Raw genomic sequence first — 24,229 nt, 5'->3', positions numbered from 1 at the left:
TGTTTTGAAGAGTGACTTAGCTCCCTGCCTGTCCTCCCTGTCAGTGACATCCTCTGGTTTCACAGCCAGTTCATGGGTTCCCAGGGCCTTCATTGGGTGGCTTCCAGGCATGATTTCATTTTAGTCCTTGGTGTAGATATTCATGTCCATCACCAACCAGGGTGTGACTGTGAACACTGCATTTCTCTGATGTTCCATTTCATTAACTAAAAAATGGAGAAAACAACCATTTCATGGGACTATAAGGAGGGTTAAAGATATAAAATATTGAAAGGGACTAGATTGAGGAAGGATCATTAGGAAGTTTTCAATAAATATTGGTTCTTGAATTCTTCCTCTTCCCATTAACTCCTATACATGTATTATTACCACATACTCTCACTTCTTAGGCTGCCAAGAAAAGTCATAGTTAGCCAATGAAGACTTGAGACTGGTTTGCTGGAATCTGAGGGTGCCCACTGATGGGTAACAATTTGAGCCAAGAAAACATTCTGGGAACTCCTTCAACCCAGTCATGAAGAAGGCAGGTTCTTCTTCAGTATTTTTCGTGGTTTTCAACTACACATCCTAAAGTACATTTTTGATTCTATGGTTTCAATTATTCATTCATTCATTCATTCATTCAGGCTTAGAGAAACCTCCAGGAGACTGCTATCATGGCAGAGAAGCCCAGGCTCCATTACTTCAATGCACGGGGCAGAATGGAGTCCACCCGGTGGCTCCTGGCTGCAGCTGGAGTAGAGGTAGGTTCTGAGTTAGGTCATCTTAAGTTGGATTTAAAATTGTGTTATCACATACTTTTCCCACAGAAACTATGAAATGATTACTAACTGAAGCATTGCGCCTTAAATAAAAATGGACTATAATTAAGAAAAAGATGAACAGATTTTACCTAATAATTGTTAAAATTTCTTGTAATCTAAGAGCCTCAATATTAAAATACATTTAAAAAACTAATCACAAAGTGTAGAACTTAAGTGGATTAGAATTTAAACAAACCATAAAAAATAATTATGGCATTGACCAGGTGCAGTGGCTCATGCCTGTAATCCCAGCACTTTGGGGGGTCGAGGTGGGCAGATCACCTGAGTGTCAGGGGTGTCCTGGGTGTCAGGAGATCGACACCAGCCTAACCAACATGGGGAAACCCTGTCTTTATTAAAAATACAAAATTAGTCAGGTGTGGTGGTGCATGCCTGTAATCCCAGCTACTCGGGAGGCTGAGGCAGGAGAATCGCTCAAACCTGGGAGGCGGAGGTTGCAGTGAGCCGAAATCACGCCATTGCACTTCAGCCTGGGCAACAAGAGTGAAACTCCGTCTCAAAAAATAAAAATAAAATGATAATAATAATTATTATGGTATTTATACAATTAGAAATATGAATATTGACTGAATATTTGATGACATGAAAGAATTATTGTTAATATTTCATGTGTGATAATGTACTAGGTCTATCTTTAGAATAGTATGTTTTAGGAAAACACATTGAAGTATTTAAGGATTAATCATATGGATCTGTGATTTCCTTGGAATTATTACAAGTAGGTGAACATATAGATGAAACCACACTGGTTTTGATTGATAGTTATTGATTCTAGGTGAGAAGTATAAGCAGAATCATTATGCTTTTTAATTTATTTTCATACAAGTTAGTAATTTCCATGATAAAGCAATAAAGACGCATAATATTAGAAAATGTATATAATTCGAGGAACAATGCAAACTATAAATGAGAGGCAGAAGGGAGTGGATTGTAACAAACTACCTATTAAAGATTGACTACATTCACAGCAATTATTTGGTTGGACACATTAATTCCAGGTTCTGTTGTAGGTCGTGGAGATAGACAATGAACAAGACAAGAGTCCCTGCCCTGGGGCAGCCTACATGTCTATGAGGATGCAGACAAGTAAACACGTGGTTAAAGTGAGGCGTGGAGGCTTCCAGAACACCCAAGCATTCCCCAGTGTTACCAGGCCATCCTCCCAGTGTTTGAGTAGGAAATGCGGGGAGGTGTCTGTGGGACTCCGCTAAGTGCTGCCCTCTAGAGGTGTCACTGAGAAAAACACTTCCCAATCCAGACCAGAGTCCTTCAGCGACTGCCTGAGGGTTTTCCTGGGAAGTGAGTCATGGACAAACTCAGATCTTGTCCCACGGGTGGCAGCAGAAAAGGAGGATTTCAGGTGAGGTGGCGTCCTGTGAAGGGAACTTCTAGCGCGCCCCTTCAGCCTCACAGCGCCCTATGAACCTGAACCTCGGGACGGCACTTTCTCCATTGCTTCAAGAGGGCTTGGGACTTTAGCCTCATCCTTTCTCAATCCTACGAGGAAACAAGCACATAAGAAATCCAAACACTGCCATGCCAGGTTGTTTTCTTTGTACAAATGAATACCCTGTCACCCAGACATCAGCTCTACAGCTCAGGGATGTGTTTAGGGCCCGGGTAGGAAGAGTTCAGCAGGAGGGAGGGAGGGGCAAGGCTGGGAGGAACCCAGGCTCCCTGGTCTCCATCCAGCCTGACTGAAGGCGGGGGCAGGGCTGACTGCAGACCTTGCTCAGGCTTCTGGGGTCTCAGTGCCCTAAGGCTGATGATCACAACCCAGTTGTCAGCCTCACAAGCATATCCCACTTGCCAATCCCACTCCATCTCGGTCACCCTCCTGCCAGGACCACACACCGTTCCTTAGGTTTGTCCTGAACTGGATGCTATATTAATTGCTGGCACACACCCACCATGACCTCTAGATCCTGGTCCTGTGTGATCATAGATCCACAACAAACTCTGTACCACGGAGCAAGCTAGAAACCCCCAAATTCTTGAATTTTCACCATAAAGAACTCCATTAAAGTATAATTAGTCACTGCAAACACAACTACCATTTATTACTTGATGTATGTGGGTCAGGCCCTGTATCATGCATTTTGAAACATTACAAAATTCTGATTAAGGAAATATTCTTTCTCCATTTTGCAGATGAGGAAACTAAGGCTTGAAGATGTTAAGTGATGATTCCCAGATTACACAGCTATTATGAGGCAGAGTCAAGATTGGAACCAGATCATATCAACAGTGAAATCCAGAGAATCTTGACAACTTTTGCTTAGACTTTTGGTTTGACAGATTCTGCCTATTTAAGTCAACTTCATCATTACATAATAACTGAATTTCATATCTGTATTAAATACCTGCAACCACTCATAGCTTCTGATCAGATTGAGACAGCCTTGTTGCTGGCTGCCATTTCCACCAAAGTGACTTGTCTCAGGACAAGGTGTAATTTACTCCAAGGTTTAAATTACTGGATGTAGATCGAGAACAAAGTATAGTTTCATCAATTTTAGATTGATTTAGATTTTTTTAAGGATGATATGATGAAATAGCCAGCTATATCTCAAAATTCTAAAGATAATTTTATTTATTTATTTATTTTGAGTTTTAATGCATATTTAATAAAAATCATTTGGTTGGATATCTTTTTTTTAATGGAAACCAGAATGGTATTTATTATTTTACATTTGGGAGAGGAGATATCCTAAAGGGTCCAGAATACATAAGTCTGTTAAGTATGATACTCCTTTTTTTGTTACTGAGGTGTACTTATAAGCTCAGATAAGTAATCAGAAGGTTCCTTGGTAAGCACTGAATTAGAACAAAGGCAGTTAGGTAATTTGGAGTTTAATAGCCTAGGGTACCTGATAGAGATGTGCTGGGGGCCACAACCCTGTATGTAATTTTAAAGTTTCTAAGTAGCCACATTTTAAAAAGTAAAAAGAAACAGATGAAATTAACTTTAATAATATATTTAACCCAATATATCTAAAATGTTATTTTAACATGTAGTCAATATATTAAAATTATTCTGTTTTTCATACTAAGTATTCAAAATCTGGTGTGTATTTTTTTCTACATATTTGATTTTTTAAAAATTATACTTTAAGTTTTAGGGTACATGTGCACAACGTGCAGGTTTGTTACATATGTATACATGTGCCATGTTGGTGTGCTGCACCCATTAACTCGTCATTTAGCATTGGGTATAACTCCTAATGCTATCCCTCCCCACTCCCCCTACCCCACAACAGGCCCCGGTGTGTGATGCTCTCCTTCCTGTGTCCATGTGTTCTCATTGTTCAATTCCCACCTATGAGTGAGAACATGCGGTGTTTGGTTTTTTGTCCTTGTGATAGTTTGCTGAGAATGATGGTTTCCAGCTTCATCCATGTCCCTACAAAGGACATGAACTCATCCTTTTTTATGGCTGCATAGTATTCCATGGTGTATATGTGCCACATTTTCTTAATCCAGTCTATCATTGTTGGACATTTGGCTTGGTTCCAAGTCTTTGCTATTGTGAATAGTGCCACAATAAACATACGTGTGCATGTGTCTTTATAGCAGCATGATTTATAATCCTTTGGGTATATACCCAGTAATGGGATGGCTGGGTCAAATGGTATTTCTAGTTCTAGATCCCTGAGGAATCGCCACACTGACTTCCACAATGGTTGAACTAGTTTACAGTCCCACCAGCAGTGTAAAAGTGTTCCTATTTCTCCACATCCTCTCCAGCACCTGTTGTTTCCTGACTTTTTAATGATTGCCATTCTAACTGGTATGAGATGGTATCTCATTGTGGTTTGATTTGCATTTCTCTGATGGCCAGTGATGATGAGCATTTTTTCATGTGTCTTTTGGCTGCATAAATGTCTTCTTTTGAGAAGTGTCTGTTCATATCCTTTGCCCACTTTCTGATGGGGTTGTTTTTTTTTCTTGTAAAATTGTTTGAGTTCATTGTAGATTCTGGATATTAGCCCTTGGTCAGATGAGTAGATTGCAAACATTGTCTCCCATTCTGTGTGTTGCCTGTTCACTGTGAGAGTAGTTTCTTCTGCTGTGCAGAAACTCTTTAGTTTAATTAGATCCCATTTGTCAATTTTGGCTTTTGTTGCCGTTGCTTTTGGTGTTTTAGACATGAAGTCCTTGCCCATGCCTATGTCCTGAATGGTATTGCCTAGATTTTCTTCTAGGGTTTTTATGGTTTTAGGTCTAACATTTAAGTCTTTAATCCATCTTGAATTAATTTTAGTATAAGGTGTAAGGAAGTGATCCAGATTCAGCTTTCTCCATATGGCTAGCCAGTTTTCCCAGCATCATTTATTAAATAGGGAATCCTTTCCCCATTTCTTGTTTTTGTCAGATTTGTCAAAGATCAGATAATTGTAGATATGTGGCATTCTTTCTGAGGGCTCTGTTGTGTTCCATTGGTCTATATCTCTGTTTTGGTACCAGTACCACACTGTTTTGGTACCAGTACCACACTGTTTTGGTTACTGTAGCCTTGTAGTATAGTTTGAAGTCAGGTGGCGTGATGCCTCCAGCTTTGTTCTTTTGGCTTAGGATTGACTTGGCAATGCGGGCTCTTTTTTGGTTCCATATGAACTTTAAAGTAGTTTTTTCCAATTCTGTGAAGAAAGTCATTGGTAGCTTGATGGGGATGGCATTGAATCTATAAATTACCTTGGGCAGTATGGCCATTTTCATGATATTAATTCTTCCTACTCATGAGCATGGAATCTTCTTCCATTTGTTTGTATCCTCTTTTATTTCATTGAGTAGCGATTTGTAGTTCTCCTTGAAGAGGTCCTTCACATCCCTTGTAAGTTGGATTCCTAGGTCTTTTATTCTCTTTGAAGCAATTGTGAAGGGGAGTTCACTCATGGTTTGGCTCTCTGTTTGTCTGTTATTGGTGTATAAGAATGCTTGTGATTTTTGCACATTCATTTTGTATCCTGAGATTTTGCTGAAGTTGCCTATCAGCTTAAGGAGATTTTGGGCTGAGATGACAGAGTTTTCTAGATATACAATCATGTCATCTGCAAACAGGGACAATTTGACTTCCTCTTTTCCTAATTGAATACTCTTTGTTTCTTTCTCCTGCCTGATTGCCCTGGCCAGAACTTCCAACACTATGTTGAATAGGAGTGGTAAGAGAGGGCATCCCTGTCTTGTGCCAGTTTTCAAAGGGAATGCTTCCAGTTTTTGCCCATTCAGTATGATATTGGCTGTGGGTTTGTCATAGATAGCTCTTATTATTTTGAGATACGTCCCATCAATACCTAATTTATTGAGAGTTTTTAGCATGAAGTGTTGTTGAATTTTGTGAAAGGCCTTTTCTGCATCTATTGAGATAATCATGTGGTTTTTGTCATTGGTTCTGTTTATATGCTGGATTACGTTTATTGATTTGCGTATGTTGAACCAGCCTTGCATCCCAGCAATGAAGCCCACTTGATCATGGTGGGTAAGTTTTTTGATGTGCTGTTGGATTTGGTTTGCCAGTATTTTATTGAGGATTTTTGCATCGATGTTCATCAAGGATATTGGTCTAAAATTCTCTTTTTTTGTTGTGTCTCTGCCAGGCTTTGGTATCAGGATGATGCTGGCCTCATAAAATGAGTTATGGAGGATTCCCTCTTTTTCTATTGATTGGAATAGTTTCAGAAGGAATGGTACCAGCTCCTCCTTGTACCTCTGGTAGAATTCGGCTATGAATCCATCTGGTCCTGGACTTTTTTGGTTGGTAAGCTAGTAATTATTGCCTGAATTTCAGAGCCTATTACTGGACTATTCAGAGATTCAACTTCTTCCTGGTTTAGTCTTGGGAGAGTGTATGTGTCAAGGAATATATCCATTTCTTCTAGATTTTCTAGCTTATTTGCATAGAGGTGTTTATAGTGTTCTCTGATGGTAGTTTGTATTTCTGTGGGATCGGTGGTGATATCCCCTTTATCATTTTTTATTGCATCTATTTTATTCTTCCCTCTTTTCTTCCTTATTAGTCTTGCAGTGGTCTATCAATTTTGTTGATCTTTTCAAAAAATCAGCTCCAGGATTCATTGATTTTTTGAAGGGATTTTTGTGTCTCTATTTCCTTCAGTTCTGCTCTGATCTTAGTGATTTCTTGCCTTCTGCTAGCTTTGGAATGTGTTTGCTCTTGCTTCTCTAGTTCTTTTAATTGTGATAATAGGGTGTCAATTTTAGATCTTTCCTGCTTTCTCTTGTGGGCATTTAGTGCTATAAATTTCCCTCTACACACTGCTTTGAATGTGTCCCAGAGATTCTGCTATGTTGTGTCTTTGTTCTCATTGGTTTCAAAGAACATCTTTATTTCTGCCTTCATTTCGTTATGTACCCAGTAGTCACTCAGGAGCAGGTTGTTCAGTTTCCATGTAGTTAAGCGGTTTTGAGTGAGTTTCTTAATCCTGAGTTCTAGTTTGATTGCACTGTGGTCTGAGAGACAGTTTGTTAAAATTTCCATTCTTTTACATTTGCTGAGGAGTGCTTTACTTCCAACTATGTGGTCAATTTTGGAATAGGTGTGGTGTGGTGCTGAAAAGAATGTATATTCTGTTGATTTGGGGTGGAGAGTTCTGTAAATGTCTATTAGGTCCGCTTGGTGCAGAGCTGAGTTCAATTCCTGGATATCCTTGTTAACTTTCTGTCTTGTTGATCTGTCTAATGTTGACAGTGGGGTGTTAAAGTCTCCCATTATTATTGTGTGGGAGTCTAAGTCTCTTTGTAGGTCTCTAAGAACTTGCTTTATGAATCTGGGTGCTCCTGCATTGGGTGCATATATATTTAGGATAGTTAGCTCTTCTTGTTGAATTGATTCCTTTACCATTATGTAATGGCCTTCTTTGTCTCTTTCGATCTTTGTTGGTTTAAAGTCTGTTTTATCAGAGACTAGAAATGCAACTCCTGCCTTTTTTGTTTTCCATTTGCTTGGTAGATCTTCCTCAATTCCTTTATTTTGAGCCAATGTGTGTCTCTGCATGTGAGATGGGTTTCCTGAATACAGCACACTGATGGGTCTTGACTCTTTATCCAATTTGCCAGTCTGTGTCTTTTAATTGGAGCATTTAGCCCATTTACATTTAAGGTTAATATTATTATGTGTGAATTTGATCCTGTCATTATTATGTTAGCTGGTTATTTTGCTCGTTAGTTGATGCATTTTCTTCCTAGCCTCGATGATCTTTACAATTTGGCATGATTTTGAAGTGGCTGGTACCAGTTGTTCCTTTCCATGTTTAGTGCTTCCTTCAGGAACTCTTTTAGGGCAGACCTGGTGGTGACAAAATCTCTCAGCATTTGCTTGTCTGTAAAGGATTTTATTTCTCCTTCACTTATGAAGCTTAGTTTGGCTGGATATGAAATTCTGGGTTGAAAATTCTTTTCTTTAAGAATGTTGAATATTGGCCCCCACTCTCTTCTGGCTTGTAGAGTTTCTGCCGAGAGATCAGCTGTTAGTCTGATGGGCTTCCCTTTGTGGATAACCCGACCTTTCTCTCTGGCTGCCCTTAACATTTTTTCCTTCATTTCAACTTTGGTGAATCTGACAATTATGTGTCTTGGAGTTGCTCTTCTCAAGGAGTATCTTTGTGGCATTCTCTGTATTTCCTGAATTTGAATGTTGGCCTGCCTTGCTAGATTGGGGAAGTTCTCCTGGATAATATCCTGCAGAGTGTTTTCCAACTTGGTTCCATTCTCCCCGTCACTTTCAGGCACACCAAACAGACGTAGATTTGGTCTTTTCACATAGTCCCATATTTCTTGGAGGCTTTGTTCATTTCTTTTTATTCTTTTTTCTCTAAACGTCTCTTCTTGTTTCATTTCATTCATTTGATCTTCCATCACTGATACCCTTTCTTCCAGTTGATTGAATCGGCTACTGAGGCTTGTGCATTTGTCATTTAGTTCTTGTGCCGTGGGTTTCAGCTCCATCAGGTCCTTTAAGGACTTCTCTGCATTGGTTATTCTAGTTAGCCATTCGTCTAATTTTTTTTCAAGGTTTTTAACTTCTTTGCCATGGGTTCGAACTTCCTCCTTTAGCTCAGAGTAGTTTGATCGTCTGAAGCCTTCTTCTCTCAATCCGTCAAAGTCATTCTCTGTCCAGCTTTGTTCCGTTGCTGGTGAGGAGCTGCGTTCCTTTGGAGGAGGAGAGGCGCTCTGCTTTTTAGAGTTTCCAGTTTTTCTGCTCTGTTTTTTCCCCATCTTTGTGGTTTTATCTACCTTTGGTCTTTGATGATGGTGACGTACAGATGGGGTTTTGGTGTGGATGTCCTTTCTGTTTGTTAGTTTACCTTCTAACAGTCAGGACCCTCAGCTGCAGGTCTGTTGGAGTTTGCTAGAGGTCCACTCCAGACCCTGTTTGCCTGAGTATCAGCAGCGGAGGCTGCAGAACAGTGGATATTGGTGAACAGCAAATGTTGCTGCCTGATCGTTCCTCTGGAAGTTTTGTCTCAGAGTAGTACCCAGCCGTGTGAGGTGTCAGACTGCCCCTATGGTGGGGTGCTTCCCAGTTAGGCTACTCAGGGGTCAGGGACCCACTTGAGGAGGCAGTCTCTCTGTTCTCAGATCTCAAGCTGCGTGCTGGGAGAACCACTATTCTCTTCAAAGCTGTCAGACACGGACTTTCAAGTCTGCAGAGGTTTCTGCTGCCTTTTGTTCGGTTATGCCCTGCCCCCAGAGGTAGAGTCTATAGAGGTAGGGAGGCCTCCCTGAGCTGCGGTGGGCTCCACCCAGTTCGAGCTTCCCAGCCATTTTGTTTACCTACTCAAGCCTTGGCAATGGCGGGTGCCCCTACCCCAGCCTCACTGCCGCCTTGCAGTTTGATCTCAGACTGCTGTCCTAGCAATGAGCGAGAGGCTCTGTGGGCGTAGGACCCTCTGAGCCAGGCACAGGATATAATCTCCTGGTGTGCAGTTTGCTAAGACTGTTGGAAAAGCACAGTATTAGGGTGGGAGTGACCCAATTTTCCAGGTGCCATCTGTCACCCCCTTCTTTGACTAGGAAAGGGAATTCCCTGACCCCTTTTGCTTCCCAGGTGAGGCGATGTCTCACCCTGCTTTGGCTCACACTCGGTGTGCTGCACCCGCTGCCCTGCACCCAGTATTTGACACTCCCCAGTGAGATGAACCCAGTACCTCAGTTGGAAATGCAGAAATCACCTGTCTGCTGCGTTGCTCACACTGGGAGCTCTTGACTGGAGCTGTTCCTATTTGGCCATCTTGGCTCCACCCCCAATAATTTATATTTAATGAGAAGTTACTATCACTTGCTACTTTTCTAAGTGCTTTGCGTGACCTTGTAATTAAATCTTGATATCAACCTATACCAGAAGTTCCATAAGTTTACCCATTTCATAGATTAGCATACTCAGACACAGAGAGTTTTGGTAACATGTCCAAAGTCAAGAAGTCAGTACATGAAAATGGTGATATTGAACCCACAAAATCACATCAGAAACCAGAGGTTTTCATGAAAAATAAGTTAGTGTGGGACTCTAATTCCTTTATTAAATTGAGAATTTTACCCTATTGGGTCACATGTACTTCAGAAGAGAAAATTGTAGTTGCAAGTGTTAAAGCTGTGCAACAGCTGCAACCTATTTCACCCTTAGCAGGGTTCCTGAAAAGTGGGGTGATATAAATTATAGCAGAGGCTCTTTGGTGGCAGAATATTTGGTGGCCATTAGCCCATGGCATACCCCACACTGGGGAGACACAAGGTTGTGGTCTGATCTCACCTGGAGACACAGGCTTTCCTAAGATATGACAACACCATAAGTAGAATAACTGCTCAGTGCCTTTTCTCCAGTGATGTCCCCTCTCAAAACATGACCTAATCATAGACATTCATGAGATCAGGCTGGAGGTGAAGTGAACTAGAATTTTGAGCAGTTATGTGCTGTGACCCATGCACTTTTCTCGATAAACCAGGTCTAAATTTCCAAATGGCCATGACCAGCCCCCTCTGTGTACCCTGCCAAACTCAGAAATCTTATATTCTCCAAATCATGCACCAGATAGGGGCCATTCAACATTACAAGTCTATAATAGAATGAACTAACAAGAACCCATTTACTGTTTCTGCTTGCATTTTGAAGAGAAATTTCTAGAATCTGCAGAAGATTTGGAAAAGTTAAGAAATGCTCCCGCCTGTAATCCCAGCACTTTGGGAAGCCAAGGCGGGCTGATCATGAGGTCAGGAGTTTGAGACCAGCCTGACCAATGTGGTGAAACCCAGTCTCTACTAAAAATAAAAAAATTAGCCAGATATGATGGTGTGCACCTGTAATCCCAGCTACTCAGTAGGCTGAGGCAGTAGAATCGCTTGAGCCATAGAGGTGTATGTTGCAGTGAGCTGAGATTGCACCACTGCACTCCAGCCTGGGTGACAGAGCAAGACTCCATCTCAAAAAAAAAAAAAAAGTAAGATCAATCTCTAAGTGCCTCTGATGATAGTATCGACTAGAAGGTACATGGGGAGGTTTGAGCAGCCGGCAATGCCTATGTGTGTGGGGTGTGGTATTTGGACATGGTGCAGAGGGAGAAAGTGGTTAAAATGGAAGGGATGTGGCTCCGTGATCAAGTCTGGCAACTCTCTCCAGACTAAAAGACCAGACCTCTCAGAGTATTTGCTAGAGGAATCATCTCCCACGCCCTGAGAAAGCCCTGTCTTTGTTTTCATGCTTGGGGCACCGTGAATGAGCTGCAGTCATCAGCTCGGGATCCCACACTCTCCCCATCCAAGGACATGCAAGAACATGCATTAGACTAAAGGAGGAGCAATCGATGTGGCCACAGTCTTGAGTTTTTTCTTTCATGGGGGAGCATGACAAGGTAACACTGCAGCACTATTGCAGGCTTTGAAGAGCAGAGAAAGGGACCCTTACATAAAAACCTCTCAGAAATTGCCTTAAATGTCACAAACACCATGAGACTCACTTTGGGAACTTCCCATTTTAAAAGGCATCTTGTTGCCAGTCCTATTGTAACTTGTCCCAACCTCTTCCTAAAATATCCATGAAGATAAATCAACACAAAAATACAAGAGTCCTACTATGTATCTGGAGGGGAAATAAAAACATGAATGAAATAAATTGATAAAAAGTAAAAGGAAGCTTCTTAAGAAAAAGAAGAACTACAGGAAGCTTTTTAAAAATGTTGTTTGGGCCAGGTGCAATTGCCCATGCCTATAATCCCAGGACTTTGGGAGGCTGAGGTGGGTGGATCATTTGAGATCAGGAGTATGAGACCAGTTAGGGCAACATGGTGAGACCCCATCTCTACTAAAAATATAAAAATTAGCCAGGCACGTTGGCGCACACCTGTAATCCCGGCTACTCAGGAGGTTGAGGTAGAAGAATCACTTCAACCCAGGAGGCGGAGGTTACAGTGAGCCAAAATCACGCCACTGAACTCCAGCCTGGGTGACAAAGTGCAACTCTGTCTCAAAAACAAAACAAAACAAAAAGTTGTTTCAAGTGAAATCTTACCAGGCAATAATTTCTTTTTCATTTCACAAATTTAGTAATTTCCATACCATTTTTTCATATGGAAAGAGTGGGTTCCATAGACATTTCACTCTCCTTTTTTCCTTCTTTCTAAAGATGGGAGTTTTATGCTCCAACAAGTGCCAATGGTTGAGATTGATGGGATGAAGCTGGTTCAGACCAGAGCCATTCTCAACTACATTGCCAGCAAATAAAACTTCTATGGGAAAGACATAAAGGAGAGAGCCCTGTACGGTATATTTTCTGTTCTTCCATCAACAGAGAACACAGAGTGATTTAGGTCCTTCCTTGAGTGGGTGGGACTATGGCAGCAGCATCATGACCAGCAGCAGGCTGGGCCTTGGGCATGTATGCTGAGGTCCAGTATTGCAGAATTCCACGGAGATGAAGGAACAGTGACCACGGGGAGGGTTCAGGCGAGGGTGATTCTAGAAGAGGATGCAGTCCATGGATCCAGCACCCTGACAGAGGTTTCCAAATATTGACGAACCATGAACTCAGGATGATGGCAAATCATGATTCCAGGTGCTAAGGATTTCAGATACTGGATTCCAGCCTATAGCTTAGGACAGACATAGAATGTTTGAGAGTCTGCAGATGAAGGACTGGGGAGGGAAGGTGGCAAAGAAGCTGAATCTCAGGTCCCAGTAATTCCAAGAATGATGACCAGAAACCTAAATTACCAATCAATTATATGGACTGGAACACCTGAGCAGTGCCTGTAGAGGCTGGTGCCAAGGATGCTGGGGTTACCTTGACACATGGATACAAGGCTGAAGCAGCCAGATTTATTCAATACCAGCAAAGCCAAGGGGTCTCCTTGCTGTTGTGATGAGACTGCATGATTCAAAATAAATCCTGAATGGAACTGTTGGCAACACCTCAAAAAGTTAAATATAGTATTACCAATGACCCCACAGTTCCTCTAATAGCTGTATCCCCAAATAATCAAAATTATATCCACACTAAATCTTTTACATAAATGAACCATGCAAATAACAATATTCATAGTATTCAAAAAGTGGAAGCAACCCAAATATCCATCAGTCAATAAATGGAGGAGAAAAATGCACCTTAGCCATGCAATGGAATGATATTTGGTGATGAAAAGGAATGAAGTACTGATGCATGCTACAAGATGGTTAAACCATAAAGATATGTTACACAAAAGAAACAAGACACAGAAAGCCACGTATTATAGGATCCTTTTCATATGAAATGTCCAGAACATGCAAATCTGTAGAGGCAGAGAGTAGACTAGAGGTTGCCTGGAAGTAAAGGAGTGGGGCTTGGGGAAAAATGAGGAATACCACTAATGGTACAGATGTCCTTATCAGAGTGATAAAAAATATTCTGGAATTAGACTGCCATGATTTTTGCAGAAATCTTTGAATGCACTAAAAACCACTCAATAGTATAATTTAACAAGTCACAATTATAGTAGGTGGCTATATGTCAATAAAGCTGTTGTTTTAAAAAGCATTGTGGGGAGACTTGCAAGATGGCCAAGTAGGAACAGCTCCAGTCTGCAGCTCCCAGCGAGGTTGAGGCAGAATGAGGGTGATTTCTGCATTTCCAACAGAGGTACCCAGTTCATCTCATTGGGACTGGTTGGACAGTGGGTGCAGCCCTTGGAGGGTGAGCCGAAGCAGGGTGGGGTGTCACCTCACCCGGGAAGCACAGGGGGTTGGGGAATTATCTCCCCTAGCCAAGGGAAGCCATGACAGACTGTATTGGGAGGAACAGTGCACACCGGCCCAGATACTGCACTTTTCCCATGGTCTTCACAACCGGCAGACCAGGAGATTCCCTCCGGTGCCTACCCCACCAGGGCCCTGGGTTTCAAGCACAAACCTTGGCGCCCATTTGGGCAGACACTGAACTAGCTGCAGGAGTGTTTTTTTTTTCATACCCCAGTGGCACCTGGAATGCCAGCGAGACAGAATTGTTCACTCCCCTGGAAAGGGGCCTGAAGCCAGGGAGCCAAGTGGTCTGGCTCAGCAGGTCCCACCTCCATGGAGCCCAGCAAGCTAAGATCCACTGGCTTGAAATTCTTGCTGCCAGCACAGCAGTCTTAGCTCGACCTGGGATGCTTGGGTTTGGTGGGGGGAGGGGCATCTGCCATTGCTGAGGCTTGAGTAGGCGGTTTTCCCCTCACAGTGTAAACAAAGCCACCAGGAAGCTCGAAATGGGCAGAGCCCACTGCAGCTCAGCAAGGCCTCTGTGGCCAGACTGCCTCTCTAGACTCCTCCTCTCTGGGAAGGGCATCTCTGAAAAAAAGGCAGCAGCCTCAGTCAGGGACTTACAGATAAAACCCCCATCTCCCTGAGACAGAGCACCTGGGGGAAGGGGTGGCTATGGGCACAGCTTCAGCAGACTTAAACATCCCTGCCTGGCAGCTCTGAAGACAGCAGTGGTTCTCCCAGCACAACGTTCAAGCTCTGATAAGGGACAGACTGCCTCCTCAAGTGGATCCCTGATCCCCGTGTCTCCTGACTGGGAGACACCTCCCAGTAGAGGCCGACAGACACCTTATACAGGAGAGCTCTGGCTGGCATCCACTGGGTGTCCCTCTGGGACGAAGCTTCCAGAGGAAGGAACAGGCAGCAATCTTTGCTGTTCTGCAGCCTCCGCTTGTGATACCCAGGCAAAGAGGGTCTGGAGTGGACTTCCAGCAAACTCCAGCAGACCTGCAGCAGAGGTGCCTGACTGATAGAAGGAAAACTAACAAACAGAAAGGAGTAGTATCAGCATCAACCAAAAGGATGTCCACTCAGAGACCCTATCTGAAGGTCACCAACATCAAAGACAAAACATAGATAAATCCACGAAGATGGGAAGAACACAGTGAAAAAGGCTGAAAATTCCAAAAACCAGAGCACCTCCTCTCCTCCAAAGGATCACAACTCCTCACCAGCAAGTGAACAAAACCGAACAGAGAATGAGTTTGACAAATTGACAGAAGTAGGATTCAGAAGGTAGGTAATAACAAACTCCTCTGAGCTAAAGGAGCATGTTCTAACCCAATGCAAAGAAGCTAAGAACCTTGAAAAAAGGTTAGATGAATTGCTAACTAGAATAACCAGTTTAAAGAAGAACATAAATGACCTGATGGAGCTGAAAAACAGAATGAGAACTTCATGAAGCATATACAAGTAGCAATAGCCGAATCAATCAAGCAGAATAAAGGATATCAGAGATTGAAGATCAACTCAATGAAATAAAGTGAGAAGACAAGATTAGGGAAACAAGAGTGAAAAGAAATGAACAGCCTCCAAGACATATGGGACTATGTGAAAAGACCAAATCTGTATTTGATTGGTGTATTTGAAAGTGACTGGTACCAGCCACTGCAAAAACATACCAAATTGCAAAGACCATCGATGCCATGAAGAAACTGCCTTAACTAATGGGCAAAATAACCAGCTAGCATCATAATGACAGGATCAAATTCACACATAACAATATTAACCTTAAATGTAAATGGGTTAAATGCCCCAATTAAAAGACACAGACTGGCAAATTGGATAAAGAGACAAGACCCATTGCTGTGCTGTATTCAGAAGTCCCATCTCACATGGAAAGACACACATAGGCTCAAAATAAAGGGAAGGAGGAATATTTACCAAGCAAAATGGAAAGCAAAAAAAAGCAAGGGTTGCAATCTCAGTTTCTGATAAAACAGACTTTAAACCAACAAAGATCAAAGCAGACAAAGAAGGGCATTACATAATGGTAAAGAGATCAATGCAATAAGATCTAACTATCCTAAATATATATGCACCCAATTCAGGAGCACCCAGATTCATAAAGCAAGTTCTTAGAGACCTACAAAGAGACTTAGACTCCCACACAATAATAGTGGGAGACTTTAAAACCCCACTGTCAATATTAGACAGATCAACAAGACAGAAAATTAACAAGGATATCCAAGACTTGAACTCAGCTCTGTACCAAGTGGACCTAATAGACATTTACAGAACTCTCCACCCCAAATCAACAGAATATACATTCTTCTCAGCACCACATCACACTCATTCTAAAATTGACCACATAATTGGAAGTAAAACACTCCTCAGCAAATGCAAAAGAATGGAAATCATAAGAACCAGTCTGTTAGACCACAGTGCAATCAAACTAGAACTCAGGATTAAGAAACTCACTCAAAAACTGCACAACTACATGGAAACTGAACAACCTGCTCCTGAATGACTACTGGGTAAGTAAAGAAATGAAGGCAGAAATAAAGATGTTCTTTGAAACCAATAAGAACAAAGACACAATGTACCAGAATCTCTATGACACATTTAAAGCAGTATGTAGAGGGAAATTTATAGCACTAAATGCCCACAAGAGAAAGCAGGAAAGATCTAAAATCGACACCTTGATGTCACAATTCAAAGAACTAGAGAAGCAAGAGGAAACAAACTCAAAAGTGAGCTGAAGACTAGAAATAACTAAGATCAGAGCAGAACTGAAGGAGATAGAGACATGAAAAACCCTTCAAAAAATCAAGGAATCCAGGAGCTGGTTTTTTTGGAAAGATCAACAAAATAGATAGACCACTAGCCAGATGAATAAAGAAGAAAAGAGAGAAGAATAAAAAAGATGCAATAAAAAATCCTAAAGGGGATATCACTACCAATCCCACAGAAATACCATCTACCATCAGAGAATACTATAAACATCTCTACTCAAATAAACTAGAAAATCTGGAAGAAATGGATAAATTCCTGGACACATACACCCTTCCAAACTAAACCAGGAAAAAGTCGAATCCCCGAATAGACTAAGAACAAGTTCTGAAATTGAGGCAATAATTAATAGCCTACCAACCAAAAAAAGTCCAGGACCAGATGGATTCACAGCCAAATTCTACCAGAGGTACAAAGAGGAGCTGGTACCATTCCTTCTGAAACTATTCCAATCAATAGAAAAAGAGGGACTCCTCCCTAACTCATTTTATGAGGCCAGTATCATCCTGATACTAAAGTCTGGCAGAGACACAACAAAAAAAGAAAATTTCAGGCCAATATCCCTGATGAACATCGATGCAAAAATCCTCAATAAAATACTAGCAAACCGAATCCAGCAGCACATCAAAAAGCTTATCCACCACAATCAAGTGGGTTTCATCCCTGGGATGCAAGGCTGGTTCAACCTATGCAAATCAATAAATGTAATCCATCACATAAACAGAACCAATGAAAAAACCACGTGATTATCTCAATAGATGCAGAAAAGGTCTTTGACAAAATTCAACACCCCTTCATGATAAAAACTCCTAATAAAATAAACTAGGTATTGATGAGACCTATCTCAAAATAATAAGAGCAATTTATGACATACTCACAGCCAATATCATACTGAATGGGCAAAACTGGAAGCATTCCCTTGGAAAATTGGCATAAGACATGGATGCCCTCACTCACCACTCCCATAGTATTGGGGATTCTGGCCAGGGCAATAAGGCAAGAGAAAGAAATAAAGAACGTTCAATTAGGAAAAGAGGAAGTCAAATTGTCTCTGTTTGCAGATGACATGGTTGTATATTTAGAAAACCCCATCGTTTCAGCCCCAAATCTCCTTAAGCTGATAAGCAGCTTCAGCAGTCTCAGGATACAAAATCGATGTGCAGAAATCACAAGCATTCCTATATACCAATAACAGACAAACAGGAAGCCAAATCATGAGTGAGCTACCATTCACAATTGCTACAAAGAGCATAAAATAAATAGAAATACAACTTACAAGGGATGTGGAAGACCTCTTCAAGGAGAACTACAAACCACTGCTCAAGGAAATAAGAGAGGACACAAACCAATGGAAAAACATTCCACGCTCATGGATAGGAAGAATCAATATCATAAAAATGGCCATACTGCCCAAAGTAATTTATAGATTCAATGCTATCCCCATCAAGCTACCAGTGACTTTCTTCACAGAATTGGAGAAAACTACTTTACATTTTATATGGAACCAAAAAAGAGGCTGCATAGCCAAGACAATCCTAAGCAAAAAGAACAAAACTGGAGGCATCACGCTACCTGACTTCAAAATATACTACAAGTCTACAGTAGCCAAAACAGCAAGTTACTGGTACCAAAACAGATATAAAGACCAATGGAACAGAACAGAGGCCTCAGAAATAACACCACACATCTACACCATCTGATCTTTGATAAACCCAACAAAAACAAGCAATGGGGAAAGGATTCCCTATTTAATAAATGGTGTTGGGAAAACTGGCTAGCCATATGCAGAAAGCTGAAACTGGATCCCTTCCTTACACCTTATACAAAAATTAACTCAAGTTGGATTAAAGACTTAAATGTAAGACCTAAAATCATAAAAACCCTAGAAGGAAACCTTGGCAATACCATTCAGGACATAGGTATGGACAAAGACTTTGTGACTAAAACACCAAAAGCAATGGCAACAGAAGTTAAAATTGACAAATAGGATATAATTAAACTAAAGAGCTTCTGAACAGCAAAAGAAACTGTCATCAGAGTGAACAGGCAACCTACAGAATGGGAGAAAATTTTTGCAATCTATCCAGCTGACAAAGGGCTAAAATCCAGAATCTACAAAGAACTTAAACAAATTTACAAGAAAAAAAAAAACAACCCCATCAAAAAGTGGGTGAAGGATATGAACAGACACTTCTCAAAAGAAGACATTTATACAGCCAAAAAACATACGAAAAAAAGCTTATCATCACTGGCCATTAGAGAAATGCAAATCAAAACCACATTGAGATACCATCTCAAGCCAGTTAGAATGGTGATCATTAAAAAGTCAGGCAACAATAGATGCCGGAGAGGATGTGGAGAAATAGGAATGCTTATACACTGTTGGTGGGAGTGTAAATTAGTTCAACCATTGTGGAAGACAGTGTGGTGATTCCTCAAGGATCTAGAACTAGAAATACCATTTGACCCAGCCATCCAATTACTGGGTATATACCCAAAGGATTATAAATTATTCTACTATAAAGACTCATGCACACGTATGTTTATTGCGGCACTGTTCACAATAGCAAAGACTTGGAACCAACCCAAATGCCCATCAATGATAGACTTGATAAAGAAAATGTGGCACATATACACCATGGAATACTATGCAGCCATAAAAAGGATGAGTTCATGTCCTTTGCAGGGACATGGATGAAGCCGGAAACCATCATTCTCAGCAAACTAACTCAAGAACAGAAAACCAAACACCACATGTTCTCATTCATAACTGGGAGTTGAACAAGGGGAACACATGGACACAGGGAGGGGAACATCACACACCAGGGCCTGTCAGGGTGTGGGGGGTTAGGGGAGGGATAGCATTAGGAGAAATACCTAATGTAGATGACAGGTTTATGGGTGCAGCAAACCACCATGGTTTTGTATACCTATGTAACAAAACTGCACTTTCTGCACATGTACCCCAGGACTTAAAGTATAATAAAAAATAAAGGATTGTGAAACCTCAGTTTGACACAAAAGAGGAAAAGTTTGCATTGGTTGTAACTATATAGAGAATTTCACCAAGGAAGACAATCTTTTAGGTGGGGTCTCAAGAAAGGCACACATGGCTAGAGTTGGGTAACAGCACATGGAGAGGGCTGTGGAAATGTGTTTCATGGATGTAATTGGAGGAACTGCTAATGTGAGGCATAGAAGCAGCCCTGGGAGCTGTAAAATGATGAGAGAGGATGAGGAACATGGCTGAGATGGCTGTGCCAGGGACTCTTTTAAAATTGTAGGAGGCAGGTCTTTGGCCATTTGACTCACACTAAGTTCATGCACAGAGCAAACCACAATAGAGATGGTCAGTCCTGGCAAAGCACCAATGGGTACTGGCAGTGATTCCACCAATTATCTCATGACTGTGACCACCGATGCTCTTGTTACCTGTATTGGTCATGTGTGTAACAAAATTTAGAGATATATCTACCTTGATAGGTTGTTTTAAGAAATAAATGTTAATATACCTGTAAAAATCGGAGCATAATGACTAGAATATAAAAGGCACCCACTGGAGGTGAATTACTTTGACCACCTGACACTGTATTCTCTTAGGTTTTTTATAAACCTATAAAATCTAAGGCAGAAGACATTTGACCATTTGGTTGTTTCTATCTTTCAGGATTGGTATGTATACAGAAGGTATAGCAGATTTGGGTGAAATGATCCTTCCTCTGCCCATATGACAACCTGAGGAAAAAGATGCCAAGCTTGCCTTGATCCAACAGAGAACAAAAAATCGCTATTTCCCTGCCTTTGAAAAAATAAGTGAAGCTGTTCAGCGTTTTGCATCACTCAGTTTAGAGGCCAGTAGAAAAATAGTGGCTGGGCATTCCTGGGGCACTGACCTTCACTTTCAGTGAGACTTCCTGAACACCAATGCAGCACTCTGACTCTCAAGGCTTTTTATGCAAATAGACTTGGAGGAACAATTGTAACACTTATACACAAGCTATAATTTTCCAACAAAATTTTAATTTACTAGACCCCAACATGAAATTCTCTGTTGAACAAAATTTCATGTTCATAAGTAGAACATGGGCTGTGGAAGGCTCTGGACCACACTAGAGGTTGCTGTTGAGTCTATGGAACTCCATGGACTTTTATTGAAGACGAACATGATGAAAGTGATCCATCAGAAAATATTCTGGCACCCTGTGTAGGAAGACACAAGACCAATTGCCCAACCAGAGAATATTGTAGTTTCAGGGATGGGTATTTATTAAAAAGAGAGTGACTGTGGGATGCAGAGGAAGATTTTGTATTTTATAATAAGTTGCAGACATCAGTGCAGTTCACCCCTAAACGCTTCAGCTTGCAAATTATAACATAGTGCTGGTTAGGAGTCAGAGTCAATGTTGTAAGAAAGATGATGAATTCAGGTTCACCCAGGTTTACTTCAGATCCAAGGGAGATAGAGCAGTGAATGAGGAGAGCGGAGAAGGAGAAATGAGGACTCTGAAATAGTCTCCTCCTGGGGGAAGAGTGTTGTCATGAAGGTGGAGTCGCTGCCCAAGGGAGATTGGAGACAGAGAGAGCAGAATGTAGAGCCACGTCCTAAATGTGAGGGCTCCACACTGTAGGGCCTGGGACAGACAGAATATGTATGTGGCGGCAGGTGCTAAGCCCCTGGCCCATGTGGAAGAAGCAAGCTGGGCGGGTGGTGTAGATGCCATAGTGATGTGGACCAGAAGAGAAAATGAGAGCTTGAGCTCCAAGTGAGGAGTGAGCAGGGCTACACTTCTTACTCCCTCAGTGAAATAGGGAATGTGGAGAAAGGTCTGGATCTCTGCACCTGTGCAGTGAGGCAGCAGAAATGGGAGAGTCAGACTGGAAAGACTCGGGGAGAAGCAGGGGTCCCAGCCTTACTGCACATGTGATGGAGAAGCAGGGGTCCCAGCCTTACTGCCCATGTGATCCTGATTTGATTCCTCCAATTCTCCACGTCTTAAAGAGCAATGGACAAGACTACCTTGTTGGCAACAAGCTGAGCTGGGCTGACGTTCACCTGGTGGAACTTCTCTACTACATGGAAGAGCTTGACTCTAGCCTTATCTTCAGCTTCCCTCTGCTGAAGGTGACCCATTTCACAGTCCTCAGAGAGGCAGACCCATATCTTCCATCTTGGGATCTTGTATCTGGTACCTGGGACTGAGCATGTTTTGACCCCAACCTTCACCAGGCCTTCAGTGCCCCAAAGTCTCCAAAATGAGCTTCCAGGCTCCAATTTTGAAGAATGAAAACACTTTTGTTATGGAAAGGAAATTTGTGGTGCATGCTACCCCATGAAGAGTATTTTGCCTTTTATCATGGAAATGACCCAGGGCCCAGCATGTCTCCTCATCCCTCTATTTCAATGTGGTTTCTGTTCCTCAGTTCTCTGGGATGTCCTTTATCCCATATGTGCCCTTGTCTTCCCACATTGAGTCGGTCTGAGCAGAGCCCTTTCCATCTGGTTTCCTCCCTAGGCTCTGGCTCCTGCTGTCTGACATTATGTTCCTTTCTGCACAGCTCTCCAGCACACTGGCCCCCTACACTGTATCTCTCACTGAGAAAAGGTGGTCCCATGGTTTGTCTTTAATGTTTTCTGTAACATTTTCCTTTCCAACTCATTTCCCCATATTTTCACTTCTGCTTAGAGACTCATCTGTGTTGATATCTCACAGGCACATTGTTTTTTCTTGTCTTATACAAGAGTCACTAATCTATAGGATTATTATGTAAGAAGAAAGGGATGGCTGAACTGATTAAAATCTGAAAGACATCTTTTGGGAAAATACAAGTGAGCTCCATGTTATTCTTCTCATCTTCATTTCTTGCTCAGTGTCTGTTTCTGCCTCCATGCTGGTGCTGATGGCGCAGACTTGCTTGGTCTTTGTGTAGAAGGGTCTCAGATTTTCTGGGTGGTGTAAATGGTGGTGGAAGGCCTTGGCTTCACTCTGAGGCTGTGCATTGTGAATTACAGGCCCTGAAAACCAGAATCAGCAACCTGCCCACGGTGAAGAAGTTTCTACAGCCTGGCAGCCCAAGGAAGCCTCCCATGGATGAGAAATCTTTAGAAGAAGCAAGAAAGATTTTCAGGTTTTAATAAAGCAGCCATGGAGGCCAAGAACATGCAAGACCAACATTCTAAAGTTTTGCAACAATAAAGTACTTTACCTAAGTGTGGATTGTGCCTGTTGTGAAGCTAATGAACTCTTTCCAATTACATACTAATTAAATAATAAATCTCCTATTTGTCAACTTGGTTAAAATTAATTTCTTTTCATTAGGATCTGATATGAATTAAGATTTCCAATCTCCTCCTAACCTACCACTTTCTTGGAATTAAAAGTTTAGTAAAAAAATAATGTAGGTTATGTGTTTTGTTTGACTTTTCCAAGAATTGCCCTGCAACATTCAATTTGTCATACAATCTATTAAAATGTCAACGTAGAAATATACTTCTGACATTTTCAGGTATGCACAGGAAAAGAGTTACCATTCTGGGTAATGGCATAAAGACATTTTCTTCTTTTCTTGGACCGTCATTTTATTTCTGATAAAAGCATTCTTCCTTATCCATTTGCAACACAACCATTCTTTCTGCTGTGGATTCCTCAGTTTTCTAGGAGGTGAGGAAATATTGAAGAGCAAACAGACCCATCGTCTGCTCTCAGGCCACCCTGTTTTCCCTTACAGTATGTGTGCTCCTGGCTCATCCTCACTCTGCTCCTTAAGGCTGTGTGAGGCCCCAGGCATGAGCCTTCCCTCAGTTCCTTCAGTGCCACTCAGGCCTGGGCTGCCAAGATACAGATGGTATATGCGAATTACATATAAGTAACTATATGCAAAATTATTTTTCCCTGGTGTGTCATTGTGCCAGCATGCTTGGATTAGGAGTGATTTCCAGGAATCCTTCCCTGCGTCTTCTAGCTTCTGGGGGCTCTTGGCCTTTCTGGACTTTCATGGATCATGACCACATCACTCTAATTTCTGCCTCTGTCTTCCTGCACCTCACCCTCTGTGTGTTGTGTCTTCTCTTCTCTCTGCTGTGAGGACAATCGTCATTGGATTCAGGGCCTTTCCAGATATACCAAGATGATCTCATCTCAAATTCTTTTACTTCATTACATCTGCAAAAAACCTTTTTCCAAATAAGATCACGTTCACAGGATCTAGGGATTTCTGTATGGACCTATCTTTCTAGGGGGCCAACATAACCCCCTATATGATATAGATGAAGAAAGATTATTTGCAATTGATGAATCCAGGTGATGGATGCTTTCAGATTTGTTATATTATGGGCAATTTGAGTGACGCAAAGAGGAAAGCATATGCAAATAGGGTTTCCGGATTTGGCAGATAAA

At 41.6% G+C, this 24,229-nt stretch overlaps 1 pseudogene; it reads left to right on the top strand.

The window, feature by feature from the left end:
- Positions 1–656: 656 nt before the first annotated feature.
- LOC100446214 (glutathione S-transferase A1-like) lies at positions 657–22,968 on the top strand (annotated as a pseudogene).
- The last annotated feature ends 1,261 nt before the right edge of the window (positions 22,969–24,229 follow it).

This window comes from Pongo abelii, chromosome 5 (assembly GCF_028885655.2).
Source record: "Pongo abelii isolate AG06213 chromosome 5, NHGRI_mPonAbe1-v2.0_pri, whole genome shotgun sequence".
Classification (NCBI taxonomy): domain Eukaryota; kingdom Metazoa; phylum Chordata; class Mammalia; order Primates; family Hominidae; genus Pongo; species Pongo abelii.
Note: the sequence above shows the minus strand (reverse complement) of the source record. Positions and strands in the feature narration are given on the sequence as shown.